Below are 24,122 nucleotides of genomic sequence, written 5' to 3'. Positions count from 1 at the left end.
GAAAAGCAAGATCTAGTTTCAAAATCATATTTGATCATGATGCTGGAGGACTTCAAGAAAGACATGAACACACTTAGGGAAACACAGGAAAACATTAATAAACAAGTAGAAGCCTACAGAGAGGAATCGCAAAAATCCCTGAAAGAATTCCAGGAAAACACAATCAAACAGTTGAAGGAATTAAAAATGGAAATAGAAGCAATCAAGAAAGAACACATGGAAACAACCCTGGATATAGAAAACCAAAAGAAGAGACAAGGAGCTGTAGATACAAGCTTCACCAACGGAATACAAGAGATGGAAGAGAGAATCTCAGGAGCAGAAGATTCCATAGAAATCATTGACTCAACTGTCAAAGATAATGTAAAGCGGAAAAAGCTACTGGTCCAAAACATACAGGAAATCCAGGACTCAATGAGAAGATCAAACCTAAGAATAATAGGTATAGAAGAGAGTGAAGACTCCAGCTCAAAGACCAGTAAATATCTTCAACAAAATCATAGAAGAAAACCTCCCTAACCTAAAAAAAGAGATACCTATAGACATACAAGAAGCCTACAGAACTCCAAATAGATTGGACCAGAAAAGAAACACCTCCCGTCACATAATTGTCAAAACACCAAACGCACAAAATAAAGAAAGAATGTTAAAAGCAGTAAGGGAAAAAGGTCAAGTAATATATAAAGGGAGACCTATCAGAATCACACCAGACTTCTCGCCAGAAACTATGAAGGCCAGAAGATCCTGGACTGATGTCATACAGACCCTAAGAGAACACAAATGCCAGCCCAGGTTACTGTATCCAGCAAAACTCTCAATTAACATTGATGGAGAAACCAAGATATTCCATGACAAAACCAAATTTACACAATATCTTTCTACAAATCCAGCACTACAAAGGATAATAAATGGTAAAGCCCAACATAAGGAGGCAAGCTATACCCTAGAAGAAGCAAGAAACTAATCGTCTTGGCAACAAAACAAAGAGAATGAAAGCACACAAACATAACCTCACATCCAAATATGAATATAACGGGAAGCAATAATCACTATTCCTGAATATCTCTCAATATCAATGGCCTCAACTCCCCAATAAAAAGACATAGATTAGCAAACTGGATACGCAACGAGGACCCTGCATTCTGCTGCCTAGAGGAAACACACCTCAGAGACAAAGACAGACACTACCTCAGAGTGAAAGGCTGGAAAACAACTTTCCAAGCAAAAGGTCAGAAGAAGCAAGCTGGAGTAGCCATTCTAATATCAAATAAAATCAATTTCCAACTAAAAGTCATCAAAAAAGATAAGGAAGGACACTTCATATTCATCAAAGGAAAAATCAACCAAGATGAACTCTCAATCCTAAATATCTATGCCCCAAATACAAGGGCACCTACATACGTAAAAGAAACCTTACTAAAGCTCAAAACACACATTGCACCTCACACAATAATAGTGGGAGATTTCAACACCCCACTCTCATCAATGGACAGATCATGGAAACAGAAATTAAACAGTGATGTCGACAGACTAAGAGAAGTCATGAGCCAAATGGCCTTAACGGATATTTATAAAACATTCTATCCTAAAGCAAAAGGATATACCTTCTTCTCAGCTCCTCATGGTACTTTCTCCAAAATTGACCATATAATTGGTCAAAAAACGGGCCTCAACAGGTACAGAAAGATAGAAATAATCCCATGCGTGCTATCGGACCACCACGGCCTAAAACTGGTCTTCAATAACAATAAGGGAAGAATGCCCACATATACGTGGAAATTGCACAATGCTCTACTCAATGATAACCTGGTCAAGGAAGAAATAAAGAAAGAAATTAAAAACTTTTTAGAATTTAATGAAATTGAAGATACAACATACTCAAACTTATGGGACACAATGAAAGCTGTGCTAAGAGGAAAACTCATAGCACTGAGTGCCTGCAGAAAGAAACAGGAAAGAGCATATGTCAGCAGCTTGACAGCACACCTAAAAGCTCTAGAACAAAAAGAAGCAAATACACCCAGGAGGAGTAGAAGGCAGGAAATAATCAAACTCAGAGCTGAAATCAACCAAGTAGAAACAAAAAAGGACCATAGAAAGAATCAACAGAACCAAAAGTTGGTTCTTTGAGAAAATCAACAAGATAGATAAACCCTTAGCCAGACTAACGAGAGGACACAGAGAGTGTGTCCAAATTAACAAAATCAGAAATGAAAAGGGAGACATTACTACAGATTCGGAGGAAATTCACAAAATCATCAGATCTTACTATAAAAACCTATATTCAACAAAATTTGAAAATCTTCAGGAAATGGACAATTTCCTAGACAGATACCAGGTATCGAAGTTAAATCAGGAACAGATAAACCAGTTAAACAACCCCATAACTCCTAAGGAAATAGAAGCAGTCATTAAAGGTCTCCCAACCAAAAAGAGCCCAGGTCCAGACGGGTTTAGTGCAGAATTCTATCAAACCTTCATAGAAGACCTCATACCAATATTATCCAAACTATTCCACAAAATTGAAACAGATGGAGCCCTACCGAATTCCTTCTACGAAGCCACAATTACTCTTAAACCTAAACCACACAAAGACATAACAAAGAAAGAGAACTTCAGACCAATTTCACTTATGAATATCGACGCAAAAATACTCAATAAAATTCTGGCAAACCGAATTCAAGAGCACATCAAAACAATCATCCACCATGATCAAGTAGGCTTCATCCCAGGCATGCAGGGATGGTTTAATATACGGAAAACCATCAACGTGATCCATTATATAAACAAACTGAAAGAACAGAACCACATGATCATTTCATTAGATGCTGAGAAAGCATTTGACAAAATTCAACACCCCTTCATGATAAAAGTCCTGGAAAGAATAGGAATTCAAGGCCCATACCTAAACATAGTAAAAGCCATATACAGCAAACCAGTTGCTAACATTAAACTAAATGGAGAGAAACTTGAAGCAATCCCACTAAAATCAGGGACTAGACAAGGCTGCCCACTCTCTCCCTACTTATTCAATATAGTTCTTGAAGTTCTAGCCAGAGCAATCAGACAACAAAAGGAGATCAAAGGGATACAGATCGGAAAAGAAGAGGTCAAAATATAACTATTTGCAGATGACATGATAGTATATTTAAGTGATCCCAAAAGTTCCACCAGAGAACTACTAAAGCTGATAAACAACTTCAGCAAAGTGGCTGGGTATAAAATTAACTCAAATAAATCAGTTGCCTTCCTCTATACAAAAGAGAAACAAGCCGAGAAAGAAATTAGGGAAACGACACCCTTCATAATAGACCCAAATAATATAAAGTACCTCGGTGTGACTTTAACCAAACAAGTAAAAGATCTGTACAATAATAACTTCAAGACTCTGAGGAAAGAAATTGAAGAAGACCTCAGAAGATGGAAAGATCTCCCATGCTCATGGATTGGCAGGATTAATATAGTAAAAATGGCCATTTTACCAAAAGCAATCTACAGATTCAATGCAATCCCCATCAAAATACCAATCCAATTCTTCAAAGAGTTAGACAGAACAATTTGCAAATTCATCTGGAATAACAAAAAACCCAGGATAGCTAAAGCTATCCTCAACAATAAAAGGACTTCAGGGGGAATCACTATCCCTGAACTCAAGCAGTATTACAGAGCAATGGTGATAAAAACCGCATGGTATTGGTACAGAGACAGACAGATAGACCAATGGAATAGAATTGAAGACCCAGAAATGAACCCACACACCTATGGTCACTTGATTTTTGACAAAGGAGCCAAAACCATCCAATGGAAAAAAGATAGCATTTTCAGCAAATGGTGCTGGTTCAACTGGAGGGCAACATGTAGAAGAATGCAGATCGATCCATGCTTATCACCCTGTACAAAGCTTAAGTCCAAGTGGATCAAGGACCTCCACATCAAACCAGACACACTCAAACTAATAGAAGAAAAACTAGGGAAGCATCTGGAACACATGGGCACTGGAAAAAATTTCCTGAACAAAACACCAATGGCTTATGCTCTAAGATCAAGAATTGACAAATGGGATCTCATAAAACTGCAAAGCTTCTGTAAGGCAAAGGACACTGTGGTTAGGACAAAACGGCAACCAACAGATTGGGAAAAGATCTTTACCAATCCTACAACAGATAGAGGCCTTATATCCAAAATATACAAAGCACTCAAGAAGTTAGACCGCAGGGAAACAAATAACCCTATTAAAAAATGGGGTTCAGAGCTAAACAAAGAATTCACAGCTGAGGAATGCCGAATGGCTGAGAAACACCTAAAGAAATGTTCAACATCTTTAGTCATAAGGGAAATGCAAATCAAAACAACCCTGAGATTTCCCCTCACACCAGTGCGATTGGCTAAGATCAAAAACTCAGGTGACAGCAGATGCTGGCGAGGATGTGGAGAAAGAGGAACACTCCTCCATTGTTGGTGGGATTGCAGACTGGTAAAACCATTCTGGAAATCAGTCTGGAGGTTCCTCAGAAAATTGGACATTGAACTGCCTGAGTATCCAGCTATACCTCTCTTGGGCATATACCCAAAAGATGCCTCAACATATAAAAGAGACACGTGCTCCTCTATGTTCATCGCAGCCTTATTTATAATAGCCAGAAACTGGAAAGAACCCAGATGCCCTTCAACAGAGGAATGGATACAGAAAATGTGGTACATCTACACAATGGAATATTACTCAGCTATCAAAAACAACGAGTTTATGAAATTCGTAGGCAAATGGTTGGAACTGGAAAATATCATCCTGAGTGAGCTAACCCACTCACAAAAAGACATACATGGTATGCACTCATTGATAAGTGGCTATTAGCCCAAATGCTTGAATTACCCTAGATCCCTAGAACAAACGAAACTCAAGACGGATGATCAAAATGTGAATGCTTCACTCCTTCTTTAAATGAGGAAAAAGAATACCCTTGGCAGGGAAGGGAGAGGCAAAGATTAAAACAGAGACTGAAGGAACACCCATTCAGAGCCTGCCCCACATGTGGCCCATACATATACAGCCACCCAATTAGACAAGATGGATGAAGCAAAGAAGTGCAGACCGACAGGAGCCGGATGTAGATCGCTCCTGAGAGACACAGCCAGAATACAGCAAATACAGAGGCGAATGCCAGCAGCAAACCACTGAACTGAGAATAGGTCCCCTATTGAAGGAATCAGAGAAAGAACTGGAAGAGCTTGAAGGGGCTCGAGACCCCATATGAACAACAATGCCAAGCAACCAGAGCTTCCAGGGACTAAGCCACTACCTAAAGACTATACATGGACTGACCCTGGACTCTGACCCCATAGGTAGCAATGAATATCCTAGTAAGAGCACCAGTGGAAGGGGAAGCCCTGAGTCCTGCTAAGACTGAACCCCCAGTGAACTAGTCTATGGGGGGAGGGCGGCAATGGGGGGAGGGTTGGGAGGGGAACACCCATAAGGAAGGGGAGGGGGGAGGGGGATGTTTGCCCGGAAACCGGGAAAGGGAATAACACTGGAAATGTATATAAGAAATACTCAAGTTAATAAAAAAAAGAATTAATGTTCTTTCTGCATAGTGTGCATGAGAGTTTCACATTGCTAATTGGAATTTTTCAAGTTGCTATCACAAGAAGCCAGCTGACCCTCACATCTGTACACGCCTTCTGAGAGTATCCACCCAGCACTTTGTCCCTATATCTCTCTTTTAGTTTTGATCTTGGTCAGACAATAATTTTGTAAAAACAATTAGAGCTCCTCATTTAATGCTATAAATAGGAAGAGATGAACTGATATGGAGCAAATTTCATGATTCAAACATTACAGGGATTTTAGGATCCTGCTTGTGGTTTTATAATAAAGACATGGCGATCTAAAAAAAAAAAAATGTTGTTCACACTTGGAAGAGGATATTGTGAGCTGGAACTGAAATATAAATCTATGTGAGTCACAATAAATTCATGCATTTAATGTTAATTATGTTAATTATTTTAATGGTAATCAAAACTTGTTTGTATAGATACTACAAGAATATGTATTTGATCCCTTTTTTTAAGTGTTAGGAAGGTGCAAAAGTGGAACAGGTTGAAAATGTAAGGAAGATTTAGCTTAAAACAATTAAGGCATGTTCTTTAGGTAAAGGCTGCTTAACAATAGACGATATCAGATGTTGCAGCAACATCTTCATGCCAACATTTTTACACCTTTATAGGATTGTCACAAAAGGGGTTTCTGTGAGGATGAGAACTGAGTTGAATAATTGCCAAAGTTACAGTATTTGGGTCTGAAATTTCAATTTAAGTATTTTTTTAGAGAAAAATGGTATTGCTAGCCTCTAGAAGGCACAGGCCTCCTCTGCCTGCTGTCCAAGGTCTGCAAACAGTGGAAAAGTAATTTAAGTAATGGCATTCAATAACCCTAGGCTTCAGAAATGCTGGAGTTCATTTGCAGTAAATCATGTCTGAGAGAGAAGGATACTATCAGTTATAGCACTACATAAACTATAATCCTGTCTTCAAGGTCAACTGAGCATGTATCTCCTGGTAAACTCACCCAAGGCAGTTCAGTTATTCATTGAGTCACTTAATATTATATATATATATAAAATCAGTGAAGCTCAGGTATGGGATCTTGCATCATGTGACATCCCTATTGAAATATTGAAATCTGTCTCAGTTTTCTGATGCTGGTTATTCAGGAAGAAGGTAAACTGAAAAAGGTAGTCTATTTAATTAGGTTAATTACCTTGGGAAAATAGCAGGAAGATTTAATGACTACTCAACCCCCAAGTTTATCTTCATTCACTTGATGTTAAATTCAGTTCTGAACACAGACACAAAGTTTGTTTATTTTATCCTCAGATAATTGATCTTCCAACTATTCTTCAATATGGATAAATATTCTTCCATTCTTATCAAAGTAGGCCAGCTTAGTTTTATTAGAATAAAGGCATGCTTATACATTTAACAAGTGGGTTAATTCCAAATAATGAAGATTCTGCCTCAGTTGCTCTGAGACAAGACACAAAATTTCCCTGCCTTCCAGAAGCCATCAAGATTTGAGTAATCACAAAGGAGGACCTGCATGCCAGAGCTTTCCAAAACAAAGAAAAAAATAGTGTGAACAGATGAAGCAATGAAAATATTTTTGCTGTTCCCAGAGGAGAATGTCACTCTATAGTTTATTTCAACTCAAAACTACAAATTCAAGTTTCTCCAAAATGTGACCAATGTGAAATTCAGGTGGATACTGACTGGAGTTAACATAGCTAAAATAAACCCTACTAACTTTCTTTTTGTCAAGGTATTTAGTCTTTCAAAATCCACCTCTTCTTCCTTTTTATGTTTTTAGTGATTTGTTTTTAACTTGTCTTATTTTACTCACTTTCCCTCATTCTTTTCACTAAATAGCCAGAAAACTCACACCAGTAAGTGAATGTAAACATGCTGAGAGCAATGTAAATGTTTTACAGGGACACTTATGCCTTTCCATTGCTTTCAGATTCTTTCTATTTTGGGACTCCCAAAAAATTAGAATTTTTCAAGAATTTTATGCTTAGTTGAAAGTAAAAGGGTGAAGCCTGGTCCTAGAGGACAGAGGAGTACCTGTCTTCTGAAGAAAAAATTTCACACACTTCTGCTAGCCTACTGTTCTATTCCAGAAAGTGATGTTAATGTTGGGCAAGACCACATCTTGATGGGGACTGCCCAGCTGTACATAATTATTATTTGTTTTCAGACCTCAGTTTCATAATAGAACGCCGAAGGTAGACTTGGGAATGGGGCAGTGACTGGGCCTCCCTTCTCCTTTTCTAATGTAGTCAATTAAATAAATCATGTTTCTCTGCTTTTCACACTTGATCTGTGATTTGAACTGGACTATTGAAGGCATGTGATTGACAATGACAACTTCAGTACTATGATATGCTAACTCTACTGGTGGGTTACATGCATTCTCACATGACAGCAAGGGTAACCATCTATCACTGAGTTATCTGTGTAAACACCACCATAGCTTACTAGCTCTTCTCCACATCAATGGCCAAATATGCTGGTCCAAGCAACACTAAGAGAAGTTGTGAAGAAAGAATACTATGGTGTGTTGTAACAGAGTTACATTTATTGAAAAGAAGACATCTAGGAAATTAAATTTTCCCTAGTAACTGAGGCAAACTGGCAATACATATAGGATATAAGATGCTAGAGATACATTCCTTTAAATGTATCAGCCCAAACATTTTCAATTTTATATTAAGATAGTGGTTTCCTTTATGATTCAACAAACAAAGGTATATAATTAATGTATTATTAGATATATAAATGATATTATATAAATGCAGAATATGAGCACCTGGAAATTTTTTTAGAAATACCTGGAAAAGCAAAACCATCTAGAAAATCGTAAAATGGAACCTGAATATGTCTATGTGCCTGAAAGGATGATTAAAACGTCTATATGTTTGACAATCAGTTACAAATAGAGGCTTCTAAATAAATTTTGGATAATATCCACCATTGCATTGAACTTATACTTCTGCATATTTATAAAGTAGTCCCTAGTATAACAGAAAAATAAACATTTGCATAGAAGATATCAAATCTTATCAACAAGAATGTTCAGGAAGACAGGATAGAGAGCAAGATTTTAAACTTTTCAAATATTCTAATTCAAATGGAAAATATAGATAACAAAATTATGGGAAGGAGATACAATCTGATCATGTATTAGGAAAAATAAAGTTAATGGAGTGAGTTCAGTGTGTCATACTCTGGGGCAACCAGGTCTCAAGGAACCATTATTAGCCTAAGAATAAACGGTGCATCAGGCCAACTCATTACAGTAGATGCCAGAAAATAAAAAATCAATGTACATATCCCTCAACAACTGAAGAATGTATACAGAAAACATGGTTCATTTATACAACAAAATCCTATTCAGCTATTATAAACAAGGACATCATGAAATTTTCAGGTAAATGGATAGAAATAGAAATGCCCGGAAACCAAAGAATTATTATTAAGTATTAAATAAATTAAAAAAAAAGAAATGCTATCCTGATTGAAGTAACCCAAACCCAAATGTACATGAATGATATGTACTCATTTATAATTGGATATTATCCATAATGTGAAGAATTGTGTATTTATTTATCTATTTGTTTATTTCCATTCCATTTGTTTACATCTCACTTTCTGGTGACCCCTACACAAATCCCCCATCCCACATCTGCCCTCTCCCCCTTCACTTTTCCCTCTATGTGGTTACTCCCCCTCCCATTCATTGCTCTAGCATCACCCAGTACTGAGGCATCAAACCTCCACAGGACCAAGGTCCTCCTCTTCCATTGATGTCATACATGGCCATCCTCTGGTACATATGTATCTGCACCCATGGATCCCTCCTTGTACTCTCCATGGTTAGGGATTTGTTCCTGGGAGTACTGGTGGTCTGGCCAGTCTACATTCTTCTTCCTATGGGATTGCAATTCCTATCTGCTTCTACAGTCCTTCTAGGATCTCCCCAACTGTGGTCCCTGTGCTTTGTCTGATGGTTCACTCCAAGAATCCACATCTACATTGTTCATTTTTTCCCAAGGAAGAGCCACACCAGGTTCCTGTCACCAAGTGCCTCTTGGAAAGAGCAACATTGACAGGATTTGGTGTCTTATATTAATGTAGACCCATGCCACTATGGTGCCACCATCCTCTAAAGAGAGGATCGAGCTGTACAAGAGTAGAGAGAAATCAAGATGAGCACAAGCAATCAGATAAAACAGCAGGTATGTGTGTGTTCAATTTGCTATGCTTTTTCTCTGTATATATGTGACTAGAAGCTTCAAGTTTCTTGTGCCATGACTATAGTCCACTGTGAGTTAAAAGAAATCCTTTCCCCACTAAGTTTTGTTTTGTCCAGGTATTTTGTTACAGCAACTTTTGTTACAGGGCACACTCCTTATACCAGATATTAGCTGGGGTAACCAGACAATATAATTATTTCAAGAACCTTCCTTTAGAGAATATGAAGGCAGTGCCAGGAATTGTCTTGTTAGCTCAGAGCCCTTCTATGTTTAGCAGAAAGTGAGAAGGTGAAACCAGGTACTGAGGACATGTGCAAGAGACAAGAGTAATCAAATATTGCTGAGACTGAGGAAGATGTAAGAGGACCATGAATACAGAAGAAGGACAGTACACACGACTTCTCCCATCTCTGCTCTGTATGCAGAAAAATTTAAATTGAAGTATAAAGATATTTATCATGGGAACTGTTTAAAGGTCCAATTAGCATTTACTATATACCAAGATTGCTTATGTCAAGAAATGTTCACAGAACAGAACTATAAAAGCTGACAAAGAAAGGTCACATAATCTAGTCAGGTTGAAAAGCTTTGTGCTCAGCAATTAGCCGTGGTGATGGGAAGAAATGGTTTGGTTGCGTGTAAAAGGAAAACAGGTTTTTTTTTTTAAATGTTAATCTTTTAAGTCAGTTGTCTTGACAAATACAAGTAGGTTGAATAAATGAACCTCTAAGTAACTCAGATAGCAAGCTCATAAAACCCAAAGCTGCTTTAATGGAGTCAGAGCTCTAATGTTCTTTGACAGCCTCATTGGAAATTAAGATAGTAAGTATATCACAAAGAAGCAAAGTCTGCACTGAAATTTATTCACAGAACCCTATCACATCTGCAAGTGTCCCTCACTCCAACTCTGAATAATTTGTTTGGCTATGTTTCAAAAATGTATCACTTGAATAAATTTCATTTGTGATTTGCATTTTGTCATTCTTTGCCCAAAAGGGGTGGGATGTAGGAAGAAAGAGGATTAGGAAGAGAAACTACAACAAAGGATTTGGCACTTTGCTTTGGGTCTCAGGGTAATTTGGGAGTCACAAAGAACCAACTTGGCCACAATGTGTGGCAAAACTCTGAGATTTATCCTGTTTTATGTTAGTGATATGATTCCCCTGGAATATATTCCAAGACAATCCTTAAATTGTGCAGCTTTTACATTGGCTGCATAAATCTTCTCTTACTGCTTTATGTTTTTGTTACTTTTCTGCTCTTTAATGGTTGTAAGACTGGAAAGATTTCATTATGATTACAGATTGTAATAGATTCAAAATGCACCAACTTATTATTGTCTATTATAGAATAGTGAATATGTGGAGCACTGTGTAATAGAGTCAGCAGCATCTTCAGACACCATACTTCCCTCTGATTTGCAAAAGACAATCAGCCAAGGTTTCATTTTCTGTACCTGCTGGAGCAGAAAGTAAGTAAGTTTCATAGTCCTTGTAACCAGGGAAAGCATCAATATAGAACATGGAAACATGTGGGATACCACGGAAAAATAGGAAACATTAGAGTGTACACATTTTAAATAGTGGATATAACACTTTTTATGTGTTACTGGAGTCAAGGTGCACATGTGGACTTTAGTTCATCAGGCTAGCTGGCCCTTGATCCCAGACAGTCTGTTTTCATTTATTACATCATTGTGAGAACATTGGGATCATTGATGTATACTAGCGTATCTCAGTTTTGCATGGGTTCTAGGAATTTGAACTCATGTTATTTTGCCACTCTGACATCTCCCTAAGTCTGGTTGTTACCTTTAAATTTGTCCTTAGTTTGTCAGCTGCTGCCGGGGGATCACAAGTAAGCACTTTGGCAATAATGTCTGTCTTCTCTGCCTCACCTACTACATGCCACTTGTTTACTTATTTGACAAGACTTTTGGCATTCATTGCAGCAGACCTGAACACCTTAGTCTGGAATGTATATTTTGACTTGTTTATTCTGGAGGTCAGTTTAGTTACCCCATCCAAGCTGAGGTCTCTGAATCCAACCCCGATTGCACACATCATTTGATTTAGGCTTCACTTAATTTTATGAAGCTTTGACTGAAGCTTACAAAAACATTACAAAAGAAATTGCCATTTCTTTCTGTCCAGGAACAAAAACTATTCTCAGCTTCACACTTTTAGCAATTCTAGGTTTTCAGGTACTCAGAGTACAATGGAGTTGTAAAGGTTTACATAGTATAAGATGCATTCTATTTCAGCCATAATTTATTTATTATAAAACCTGAATTTTAGTGCCATTGTGAATTTTCTCTAATTATTTAATAAAATAAGAATAAAGATTATAAAAACTGGATAGACATAAATGATATATTGTAGCTCTTAACTCACAAGCACAGGTCCTGGCAGAGTGGATTAGATCCATATGGAAGCAATGACCATATCTAGAACCTACCCTGACTCAAGAGAATGAAGAAAATAGATACTGAAAATGAAAAATATTTGCTAGATGTGAGGGACCAACATCACATGCATTTTTCCTACCATCCTTATAATATTCCTCTGGTACCTCCAGCTCTGTTGCTCCAATTTAACAGAAAAGGAAACAAAGACACAGAAAAGCAAACTACCTTGCCAAGGTCTATTGCCATAGAGATGAGAGTACAGTCATATGGTTGACCTTTACCTTACTGCCTTGCCTCTTCTGAGATGAATGTGTTCAATATGTTAGTCCATGATCAGTTTTCCAACAGTATGTCATGGTTTCGTGTAGTACTTTTTATTTACAATATATTTTGATCTTTGAGAGGTATTTAATAAAATGCCCTGATTTTTTAAATCATGTTAAATTTAGGAAGAAAGAGTCTTTTGATAATTTCTTCTCTGTACAAGTGAATATTAGTACAACGGAAGCAAAAATATCCTTTGATAAAACGCAGGAATTAATGAAGTTTAAAACAGAGAATGTTGAGGTGAACTGAGGTCAAACACTTAAGAGAATGTTTAATACATGGTGCTGTCGTTAAGCGTAGTGCCTACTCAGAATACTCTCTCTCTTTCTCTCTCTCTCTCTCTCTCTCTCTCTCTCTCTCTCTCTCTCTCTCTCTCTCTGTGTGTATGTGTGTGTGTGTGTGTGTGTGTGTGTGTGTGTGTAGGTATGTGTATAAGTGTGTGTTTGCATGCATGCCCAAGTGTGTGGGTATGATTTGACATAAATTCCTATAATGAAGGCCATATTGACATACATAGAACTATAATACATAACAGAAACTTTTCAGAATAATGTTAGATTTAGATAGTATATTCTGCATCAGCACAGAGGAGAAAGAAGCCTCCATCATCATTGTTGAGCACAAAGGATGGAGACTTGCACAGGAGGATAACTCTGGGTTTACATCCCAGCTATACCATGGACACTGTTTACAACATCTATATCTTAGTTTCCTCATTTCTCAAAGACTCGTGAATGAAAAACAATGTAAGAGAGACTCATATGTCTTTTCCCTGAAGTATCTCCAAGTATCCAATAAAGAGCTGTTTCCCTCACTTGCCTGCATAATTGAGAACTGTTTAACAAAGGAGTCAGTATTTGATATGTGTGAGAAGATTAATATGTGGAACAATTAAAATATTAAACATTTATAAAGATCATATATTTTACTAGAGGTTCATATTATGTGAACATACTGTTCTGAGCGGCATTCTTTGGTCAACATACCTACTATGTAATTTGAAATAATATTAATGTTAATAATTAATATTTATATTAGCCATCATGAAAACATAAACATTGAAGGACCTTGAGACCCTATATGAACAACAATGACAAACAACCAGAGCTTCCAGGGACTAAGCTACTAAGCCACTACCCAAAGACTATACATGGACTGACCCTGGACTCTGACCTCATAGGTAGCAATGAATAGCCTAGTAAGAGCACCAGTGGAAGGGGAATCCCTTGGTCCTGCCAAGGCTGAACCCCCAGTTAACATGATTGTTGAGGGGAGGGCGGTAATGGGGGGAGGATGGGGAGGGGAACACCCATACAGAAGGGAGGGGGAGGGTTTAGGGGGATGTTGGCCTGGAAACCGTGAAGGAGAATATCCATCAAAATGTAAATAAGAAATCTCAATTAATAAAGATTGATAAGAAAAGAAAATATAAACATTCATTTATACACAAAAGCACATTTGTCTTTGTGTGTGCTTCTATGTGTAAATGTGTGTTTGGGTTTCTGTGTGAGTGCATGAGTATATGTATATATAAATATGTGTTCACATGTGTGCACACATTTTTGTGTCCATGTGTGTGCATGTGTAATGTTCAGGTATGTGTTTGTGTGTGTGTTCCTAGTGTCATACTTCATATTAACGTTTGATCAAAGTAGTCTGAAATGAAAGCATTTCATCAAGAGATATAGAAGGGTTGGGGATTTAGCTCAGTGGTAGAGCGCTTGCCTAGGAAGCGCAAGGCCCTGGGTTCGGTCCCCAGCTCTGAAAAAAAGAACCAAAAAAAAAAAAAAGAGATATAGATAGTTTAAGTAGATATCTATTTATCAAATTTCAGCAAAAACTTGAAAGAGAAATTGTTTTGGTCACTTCATAGTAGTAAATTATCTACAGGGTACTGTGTTATGGATTTTAAATACATTTTTGTGATATTTGTGAGGTATTAAGGAAGTACACTTATTCATGTTCTAAGGTGATCCTTTCTCATCATTTAAACTGTAATAGATTCAATCTTCCTTTAAGTTCTTTCAGTGATCCTTATAATAGGTCTTGGGGGTTGTCAAAAATCATGGCCACTATCTACTAGGAGCAATTCAGGAAGTGACATTCATTTATGCCCTCTGCTTCAGTTCCTGCCTCAAGACCCTGTTCCTACTTCCCTTTACGATAGATTGTAAACTCTAAATTGAAACAAATCATGTCTTCCACAAGTTGCTTTTTTGTCAGTATTGTATAACAGCAGTAGAAAGATAAACAAAAGATCTATAATACCTATACTGAGAAATTTGAGGCAGAATTCTGTGACTTACTAGCTAGCCAGCCTAGGGGTCTCAGTGAACTCTAATTCATTGAGAAAGCCTGTCTTATGAAATACAGAGGAAAGAAATTGAAGAAAATATCCAACATTGAGTTCTGGCTTCTACAGACACTAAAGACACACACACACACACACACACACACACACACACACACACACACACACACACACACACATACCTTCAAAAAGAAAGAAAAAGATGGGAAACAGGGTAGCACCTGCCACAATTTAGGGACTAAGGGATTCAAAATACCTGTTAGTTGCTGGTGGAATTTCTTAACTGAGAAATGAGACTATGTGTCAGAATATCACCCACAATTCTGTGTTTAAATTTGGGAATGATGTGATGTTTGGAAAATACTTGTGCTTTTCTTGCCCTCAACAGAGTTTATCCTATGCACGTTTATCAAGTATTCATCCTTTGCATTGTAGCTACAGGCTCCTGATTCACCTGGTATATGTGGAGAGCAGCCACAGGGAACGTCACTAATACTGGTGGTAGAAACACTGTTAAAAATCATTGAAAAAGGCTAGCAACCAGAGCTTCCAGGGACTAAGCCACTACCTAAAGACTATACATGGACTGACCCTGGACTCTGACCCCATAGGTAGCATTGAATATCCTAGTAAGATCACCAGTGTAAGGGGAATCCCTGGGTCCTGCTAAGACAGAACCCCCAGTGAACGTGATTGTTGGGGGGAGGGCAGCAATGGGGGGAGGAAGGGGAGGGGAACACACATAAAGAAGGGGAGGGAGAGGGGTTGGGGGATGTTGGCCCGTAAACCAGGAAATGGAATAACACTCGAAATGTAAAGAAGAAACACTCAATTTAATAAAAAAAAAAATCAATTGCCAGTTCCTAGGCACCTCTTAAGTGTTGGTTTTGCTGTTAGAAAAGAAAAAGAATATTTTTATGGACTTTTTTATCCATCAGAATTCCTAGAATTCCTTTCAAAATTGCATGTACTTTTTTACTCCTATAAGAGAAATCAGTAATTAAACAAGGTGCAATTTTGCAGATCCACCTGCCCAATAATGATGAGTAACAGCCAAATAAAAATGAAAGCAGGCAAGAGGAGATTTTGAGAAGCTTGGTTGTTACGTGGTTCCATCAAAGGCTGACACCAACCTTACCCAGCCATTACTGAGATCCAAATTTTAGGATAGTGAAAGAAGAAAGACTTTTGTTCTCTGTTTTAGTTTTACTTTCTCATTGAGTCTGTTATCTGCTCTAAAATTCGCAGTTATGGGATTCAGTTGAACTTGGAAGGAAACTGCTTACCTTATTGACAAGTTGGGCCTCACCTACTGGTGCAGACACTTATAAACATGAGCTTATGAACATGAGCCTGAAAAGTCATGATAGAAAAAAAACTAAAACATAGCCAGAACAACTTTCTAGTCATCATTTGGTCCTCATAAAACCATTACAAAGCATATCCTGTCCCTGGCTAATTGCAATTGGGAAATACTAGGAAGCCACTCTAAATTCATGTCTATCTGGAGGAGTCAGCAACCCAACCATCATCATAAAAGACATCACCAAAGAAGAAACAGCAAACATTACCTAGAAATAACTTCCCCACCCTACCAATAGGCTACTCCCACAGAGCTGCAAACTCCTCCATACTGAAACTTTCTTTGCTCCTTTGCAGCACTCAAGTCTAAGTATAAAGAGACCAGGGGATACCTCTGGGAGTGGAACTCTGCTTTGCAGTGACTTTTAATGCTGAATCAGTATTAACTGTGTGTCTTGGAACTCCTGTCTTTGAAATCCACTTGAAAGCAGTGAGTAAGACAAAAAAATGCCACTTACTTTTAGTGAGTCATTCCACTCTGGAGGCTGAAGCACAAGGACTAAGGACCCAGCAACACAATAAATACATAATAAGATTTTTGTTTTCCAAATGCCAACAACATATTTAAAATTCTGTAAATGACTTCCCACATTGTGACAGTGTGTTCATATTCTTAGGTACACTAATTTCATAAGGTGCTCCATGAGAAAGTAGCAAACCAAAATCTTAGAAAACAAATATAGAGTATCATTTAGAAATTACTCGTTCTGACTCTAAGAAAGTTTGTCTTCTGCATCTCACAGTGTATTGACAGAAAGATGCATAATAATTGGTAGAGGATTAATACTAGATAGAGATAAACGACAGATTTTAAATCTTATACATACATACAGTCACATATGATATATTACATTTCTCAAGTGGCAATAAGATCAGCATATATTTAAGTCCATGAGTGCACTTAGTAGGATCAGTCACTGATACTGTTTCGAACACCAGGACCATGCTGTCTATCATCCCTGGATTTACAGATTCTACTAAATCAATAATAATTTTATTCCATCTCTAAGTGGAAGCAATGACAGTCAAAATAAGATGTATTGTCTCCTGAAATTCTTTCATTGTTCCTTACTATGGAGGCCAAAATCAGACAAAAGAGGTAGAATGACATAGGGAAGGTGTTATGTGAAAAAACTTTTCCTTGGGAGATGCAACAATGACTACTCACTTCATATAGGAAATAAAGTGAGCAGTATAGACACATGGACTCCAAGGCCAAGTTCTCAGCACAAAGGGGATTTATTTACACCAGAAGAATAAAGACTAGAAAATAAGAAACAGATAGAAGATGGAGGTTGAGGGAAAAGAAGAATCAAATGAGAGGGAAAGGGGGTATGTGTCCCAGAAGACAAAGGATGCCTTCTAAATAGAGTTGAGACAGATGTAGTTCATAGGAAAATGGCAGTTTATAAAGGATAAGAAGGTAAACCCATGTTAAGATGCAGTGTTGAATTTTAATTGAGTACATTCATTACATGAGCCAAAGGGACTTTTGTGTTATGGACTTCAGTGCTATAACTTGGTAGTCAGCCTAGGAGGAGAAGGTGTCCTAATAAGGAAATAGGCCTTGGGGCTAACTTTGAGAATATAATTTAATAGTTTGTAGCAATGCAGTGGGAATAGAAGAGAATGGTAAGGCTTGCCAGAGCCATGTTTGCTATGCTCTGGCTGGCTAAAGGTCTTTCACAGATCCTGTGACAGACCAAAATATGATATCACCAAAGTCCCTTGGTGAACCAGTGAGGGTTTTTTTCACATTACTTTCAGGAATTTGGGTGAAGGGCTGTTTTCAGGAATAGAAATGATTCAAAGATAGCTGGATCTTCAAGGTCTACCCATGATGGTTGACAGCTCATGGGTAAAAGCTGGAAAACTGAAGAGCCATGAGGTATCCTGCCCTGTCTCAGCCTTAAACCTTGGTCCTGCACTTCTCTCTTCCCTGTGAAGAGCCAAAGTCACCAGAACTTCCCATACTCCTCACCTGCCAGATGGTGGCCTCCAGAGCAGAGGAAAGGCAGCCTACCCTAGCCTCCTCATCACCAAAACTTGCCCTCCCTCACCTGATTAACAATCAGGACTTCTCCCAGTGAAGATGGCTACTGCCCTTGAAGGAAGCAGGAGCCAATATCCTTGATGTGATAAAAGCCCACTCTTGGACTATGGGAAAGAGGAAATTAAGTGTTTCCAGATAGCTGTGAAACATAGTAGCTTCTGATAAAGAGTTACTTTTTCCCAGGTCAGGAAGGTCCCTTTCCAGGTGTGGTTCTGCCCCTCTGTCTGAACAAATGTTTTGGGAGGGTTGAAGGATGGCACTCCCTTACAACCTTCCCAATCATGTAATGCCAAAGCTGGAGTATCCCAGCTTATGCATCTTCATATATATACATATACATACATATATATCAAACCCCTGGAAGGAAGCATCACATTCCTAACCTGTGAAGTAGAAAAGGCCTGCAGTGCAGGGTAGACTCATATAATAAAGAATCTCTTTGCTCTTGCGCGGGACTTACCATTCCTGGCAGTCTCCTGGGATTCTCACAAACTGGGCATAATGAAACATGGAGTACATTGTACAACCTCCATGCAGCTCAACAGTGTCTTTTCCACATTCTTTAATTTGTCTAAAACTTTTTCAGACGACTTGGCTGCTTTCTGTTTCTTTCTGGCAGTTGGTCTGGCCAGTCCTCTCTGTAGCTTGGCTCTGCTCTTCTCATGCTCAGCAATTATTGCTTAATCTGGTAGAGAGGAAGCTAATGAATCCTGTCAGGTCCAGAGACTTCCTGAAGCTATTTGAAGCATTTACTTTCCTGCTTAACAACTTCCTTCCAAATAGAATGCTTTAATTCCTGCCAAAAGTTGTTACACAACAAAGGGTAAACTTCTGATCAATCATCTTCTTTTATTAATCACAAAGCTACCACTAAGTATCTACACAGCCATTAAATGAGGAGTGGCCTTTCATCCAAATCAGTGACAGCTCTGTGAAATAGTTCGTACTTCTCTCTGCACTTAAAATGGTGAAGCAGACATCATCCTTAACCTAACAAATTAAAAAGCTAAAGCTCAGAGAAGTCAGTGTTTTAATTATTTTTTTTTCATTTTCTCTTTTAAAATGTTATGTTTTACAACCCTTACCAGTCATCAATACCAGGTAAAATTACTTTCATATAATTTCCTTATTTCCATTTTCTGAGAGCTTAATGAAAATGCATTTTATCATATATTTCAGAGCAGCACATGGAAACTTGGAAGCTGGAGTTGATTTATTCATTCAGCTTTAACTCTGTGTTTTTATGTTAATTACCCCATGCATTATTAATTGTACCTTATCAAAACAGAGGCAATGGCTTCTTAATTTGTTCTGAGCTTCCTGTGTTTTCTTACCTTTATTTGCCTTCTTGGAGAGACAGACCTTTAGACGGCATTTAAAAAATGTTGCTTTTCGGCAGCAGCTCTCTGCTCCCAAACCCCGTGGGAGAGAGACCTCACCGCCTGATCAAGTGGGCACTCCTGAGGCTGCAGAGCGGAGGAGACCACCAACACTGCCCACCCCTGACCACATCCCTGGCCCAAGAGGCAACTGTATAAGGCCTCTGGGTTCCCGTAGGGGAGGGCCCGGGAGCGGCAGGACCCCTGCGCCTGAGACACTGTCGGAACCTGAAGGAAACAGACCGGATAAACAGTTCTCTGCACCCAAATCCCGTGGGAGGGAGAGCTGAACCTTCAGAGAGGCGGACACGCCTGGGAAACCAGAAGAGACTGCACTCTGTGCACATCCAGGCGCCAGAGGAAAACACCAAACGCCATCTGGAACCCTGGTGCACGGAGGCTCCTGGAAAGAGCGGCGCAGATCTTCCCGGTTGCTGCCACAGCGGAGAGGACTTAGGCAGTACCCCACGAGCAAACTGGAGCCTTGGAACTGCAGGTAGGACCAACTTTTCCCCTGCAAGAAACCTGCCTGGTAAACTCAGGACACACAGAGGCAAAATTCCTCTAAGGCCGGGCACTTCCTGTGTTTACCGGAAGTCCCACACCGGCGGATCCCGGACCGCAGCAGCTCTCTGCTCCAAAACCCCGTGGGAGAGAGACCTCACCGCCTGATCAGGTGGGCACTCCTGAGGCTGCAGAGCGGAGGAGACCACCAACACTGCCCACCCCTGCCCACATCCCTGGCCCAAGAGGCAACTGTATAAGGCCTCTGGGTTCCCATAGGGGAGGGCCCGGGAGCGGCAGGACCCCTGCGTCTGAGACACTGCCGGAACCTGAAGGAAACAGACCGGATAAACAGTTCTCTGCAACCAAATCCCGTGGGAGGGAGAGCTGAACCTTCAGACAGGCGGACACGCCTGGGAAACCAGAAGAGACTGCACTCTGTGCACATCCAGGCGCCAGAGGAAAACACCAAACGTCATCTGAAACCCTGGTGCACGGAGGCTCCCGGAAGGAGCGGCACAGATTTTCCCGGTTGCTGCCACAGCGGAGAGGACTTAGGCAGTACCCCACAAGCAAACTTGAGCCTTGGAACCACAGGTAGGACCAACTTTTCCCCTGCAAGAAACCTGCCTGGTGAACTCAAGACACAGGCCCACAGGAACAGCTGAAGACCTGTAGAGAGGAAAAACTACACGCCCGAAAGCAGAACACTCTGTCCCCATAACTGGCTGAAAGAAAACAGGAAAACAGGTCTACAGCACTCCTGACACACAGGTTATAGGACAGTCTAGCCACTGTCAGAAATAGCAGAACAAAGTAACACTAGAGATAATCTGATGGCAAGAGGCAAGCGCAGGAACCCAAGCAACAGAAACCAAGACTACATGGCATCATCGGAGCCCAATTCTCCCACCAAAGCAAACACGGAATATCCAAACACACCAGAAAAGCAAGACCTAGTTTCAAAATCATATTTGATCATGATGCTGGAGGACTTCAAGAAAGACATAAAGAACTCCCTTAGAGAACAAGTAGAAGCCTACAGAGAGGAATCGCAAAAATCCCTGAAAGAATTCCAGGAAAACAAAATCAAACATTTGAAGGAATTAAAAATGGAAAGAGAAGCAATCAAGAAAGAACACATGGAAACAACCCTGGACATAGAAAATCAAAAGAAAAGACAAGGAGCTGTAGATACAAGCTTCACCAACAGAATTCAAGAGATGGAAGAGAGAATCTCGGGAGCAGAAGATTCCATAGAAATCATTGACTCAACTGTCAAAGATAATGTAAAGCGGAAAAAGCTACTGGTCCAAAACATACAGGAAATCCAGGACTCAATGAGAAGATCAAACCTAAGGATAATAGGTATAGAAGAGAGTGAAGACTCCCAGCTCAAAGGACCAGTAAATATCTTCAACAAAATCATAGAAGAAAACTTCCCTAACCTAAAAAAAGAGATACCCATAGGCATACAAGAAGCCTACAGAACTCCAAATAGATTGGACCAGAAAAGAAACACCTCCCGTCACATAATTGTCAAAACACCAAACGCACAAAATAAAGAAAGAATATTAAAAGCAGTAAGGGAAAAAGGTCAAGTAACATATAAAGGCAGACCTATCAGAATCACACCAGACTTTTCGCCAGAAACTATGAAGGCCAGAAGATCCTGGACAGATGTCATGAAGACCCTAAGAGAACACAAATGCCAGCCCAGATTACTGTATCCTGCAAAACTCTCAATTAACATAGATGGAGAAACCAAGATATTCCATGACAAAACCAAATTTACACAATATCTTTCTACATTCCAGCACTACAAAGGATAATAAAGGGTAAAGCCCAACATAAGGAGGCAAGCTATACCCTAGAAGCAAGAAACTAATCATCTTGGCAACAAAACAAAGAGAATGAAAGCACACAAACATAACTTCACTTCCAAATATGAATATAACGGGAAGCAATAATCACTATTCCTTAATATCTCTCAATATCAATGGCCTCAACTCCCCAATAAAAAGACATAGATTAACAAACTGGATACGCAACGAGGACCCTGCATTCTGCTGCCTACAGGAAACACACCTCAGAGACAAAGACAGACATTACCTCAGAGTGAAAGGCTGGAAAACAATTTTCCAAGCAAATGGTCAGAAGAAGCAAGCTGGAGTAGCCATTCTAATATCAAATAAAATCAATTTTCAAATAAAGTCATCAAAAAAGATAAGGAAGGACACTTCATATTCATCAAAGGAAAAATCCACCAAGATGAACTCTCAATCCTAAATATCTATGCCCCAAATACAAGGGCACCTACATATGTAAAAGAAACCTTACTAAAGCTCAAAACACACATTGCACCTCACACAATAATAGTGGGAGATTTCAACACCCCACTCTCATCAATGGACAGATCATGGAAACAGAAATTAAACAGAGATGTAGACAGACTAAGAGAAGTCATGAGCCAAATGGACTTAACGGATATTTATACAACATTCTATCCTAAAGCAAAAGGATATACCTTCTTCTCAGCTCCTCATGGTACTTTCTCCAAAATTGACCATATAATTGGTCAAAAAACGGGCCTCAACAGGTACAGAAAGATAGAAATAATCCCATGCGTGCTATCGGACCACCACGGCCTAAAACTGGTCTTCAATAACAATAAGGGAAGAATGCCCACATATACGTGGAAATTGCACAATGCTCTACTCAATGATAACCTGGTCAAGGAAGAAATAAAGAAAGAAATTAAAAACTTTTTAGAATTTAATGAAAATGAAGGTACAACATACCCAAACTTAAGGGACACAATGAAAGCTGTGCTAAGAGGAAAACTCATAGCGCTGAGTGCCTGCAGAAAGAAACAGGAAAGAGCATATGTCAGCAGCTTGACAGCACACCTAAAAGCTCTAGAACAAAAAGAAGCAAATACACCCAGGAGGAGTGGAAGGCAGGAAATAATCAAACTCAGAGCTGAAATCAACCAAGTAGAAACAAAAAGGACCATAGAAAGAATCAACAGAACCAAAAGTTGGTTCTTTGAGAAAATCAACAAGAGAGATAAACCCTTAGCCAGACTAACGTGAGGACACAGAGAGTGCGTCCAAATTAACAAAATCAGAAATGAAAAGGGAGACATAACTACAGATTCAGAGGAAATTCAAAAAATCATCAGATCTTACTATAAAAACCTATATTCAACAAAACTTGAAAATCTTCAGGAAATGGACAATTTCCTAGACAGATACCAGGTATCGAAGTTAAATCAGGAACAGATAAACCAGTTAAACAACCCCATAACTCCTAAGGAAATAGAAGCAGTCATTAAAGGTCTCCCAACCAAAAAGAGCCCAGGTCCAGACGGGTTTAGTGCAGAATTCTATCAAACCTTCATAGAAGACCTTATACCAATATTATCCAAACTATTCCACAAAATTGAAACAGATGGAGCCCTACCGAATTCCTTCTATGAAGCCACAATTACTCTTATACCTAAACCACACAAAGACCCAACAAAGAAAGAGAACTTCAGACCAATTTCCCTTATGAATATCGACGCAAAAATACTCAATAAAATTCTGGCAAACCGAATTCAAGAGCACATCAAAACAATCATCCACCATGATCAAGTAGGCTTCATCCCAGGCATGCAGGGATGGTTTAATATAAGGAAAACCATAAACGTGATCCATCATATAAACAAACTGAAAGAACAGAAACACATGGTCATTTCATTAGATGCTGAGAAAGCATTTGACAAAATTCAACACCCCTTTATGATAAAAGTCCTGGAAAGAATAGGTATTCAAGGCCCATACCTAAACATAGTAAAAGCCATATACAGCAAACCAGTTGCTAACATTAAACTAAATGGAGAGAAACTTGAAGCAATCCCACTAAAATCAGGGACTAGACAAGGCTGCCCACTCTCTCCCTACTTATTCAATATAGTTCTTGAAGT

The sequence above is a fragment of the Rattus norvegicus genome, chromosome 13 (genome assembly GCF_021556685.1).
Source record: "Rattus norvegicus strain SHRSP/BbbUtx chromosome 13, alternate assembly SHRSP_T2T, whole genome shotgun sequence".
In the NCBI taxonomy this organism is placed as follows: Eukaryota; Metazoa; Chordata; class Mammalia; order Rodentia; family Muridae; genus Rattus; species Rattus norvegicus.
The sequence above is the reverse complement of the archived record's forward strand: the minus strand, read 5'-3'. Positions refer to the sequence as shown.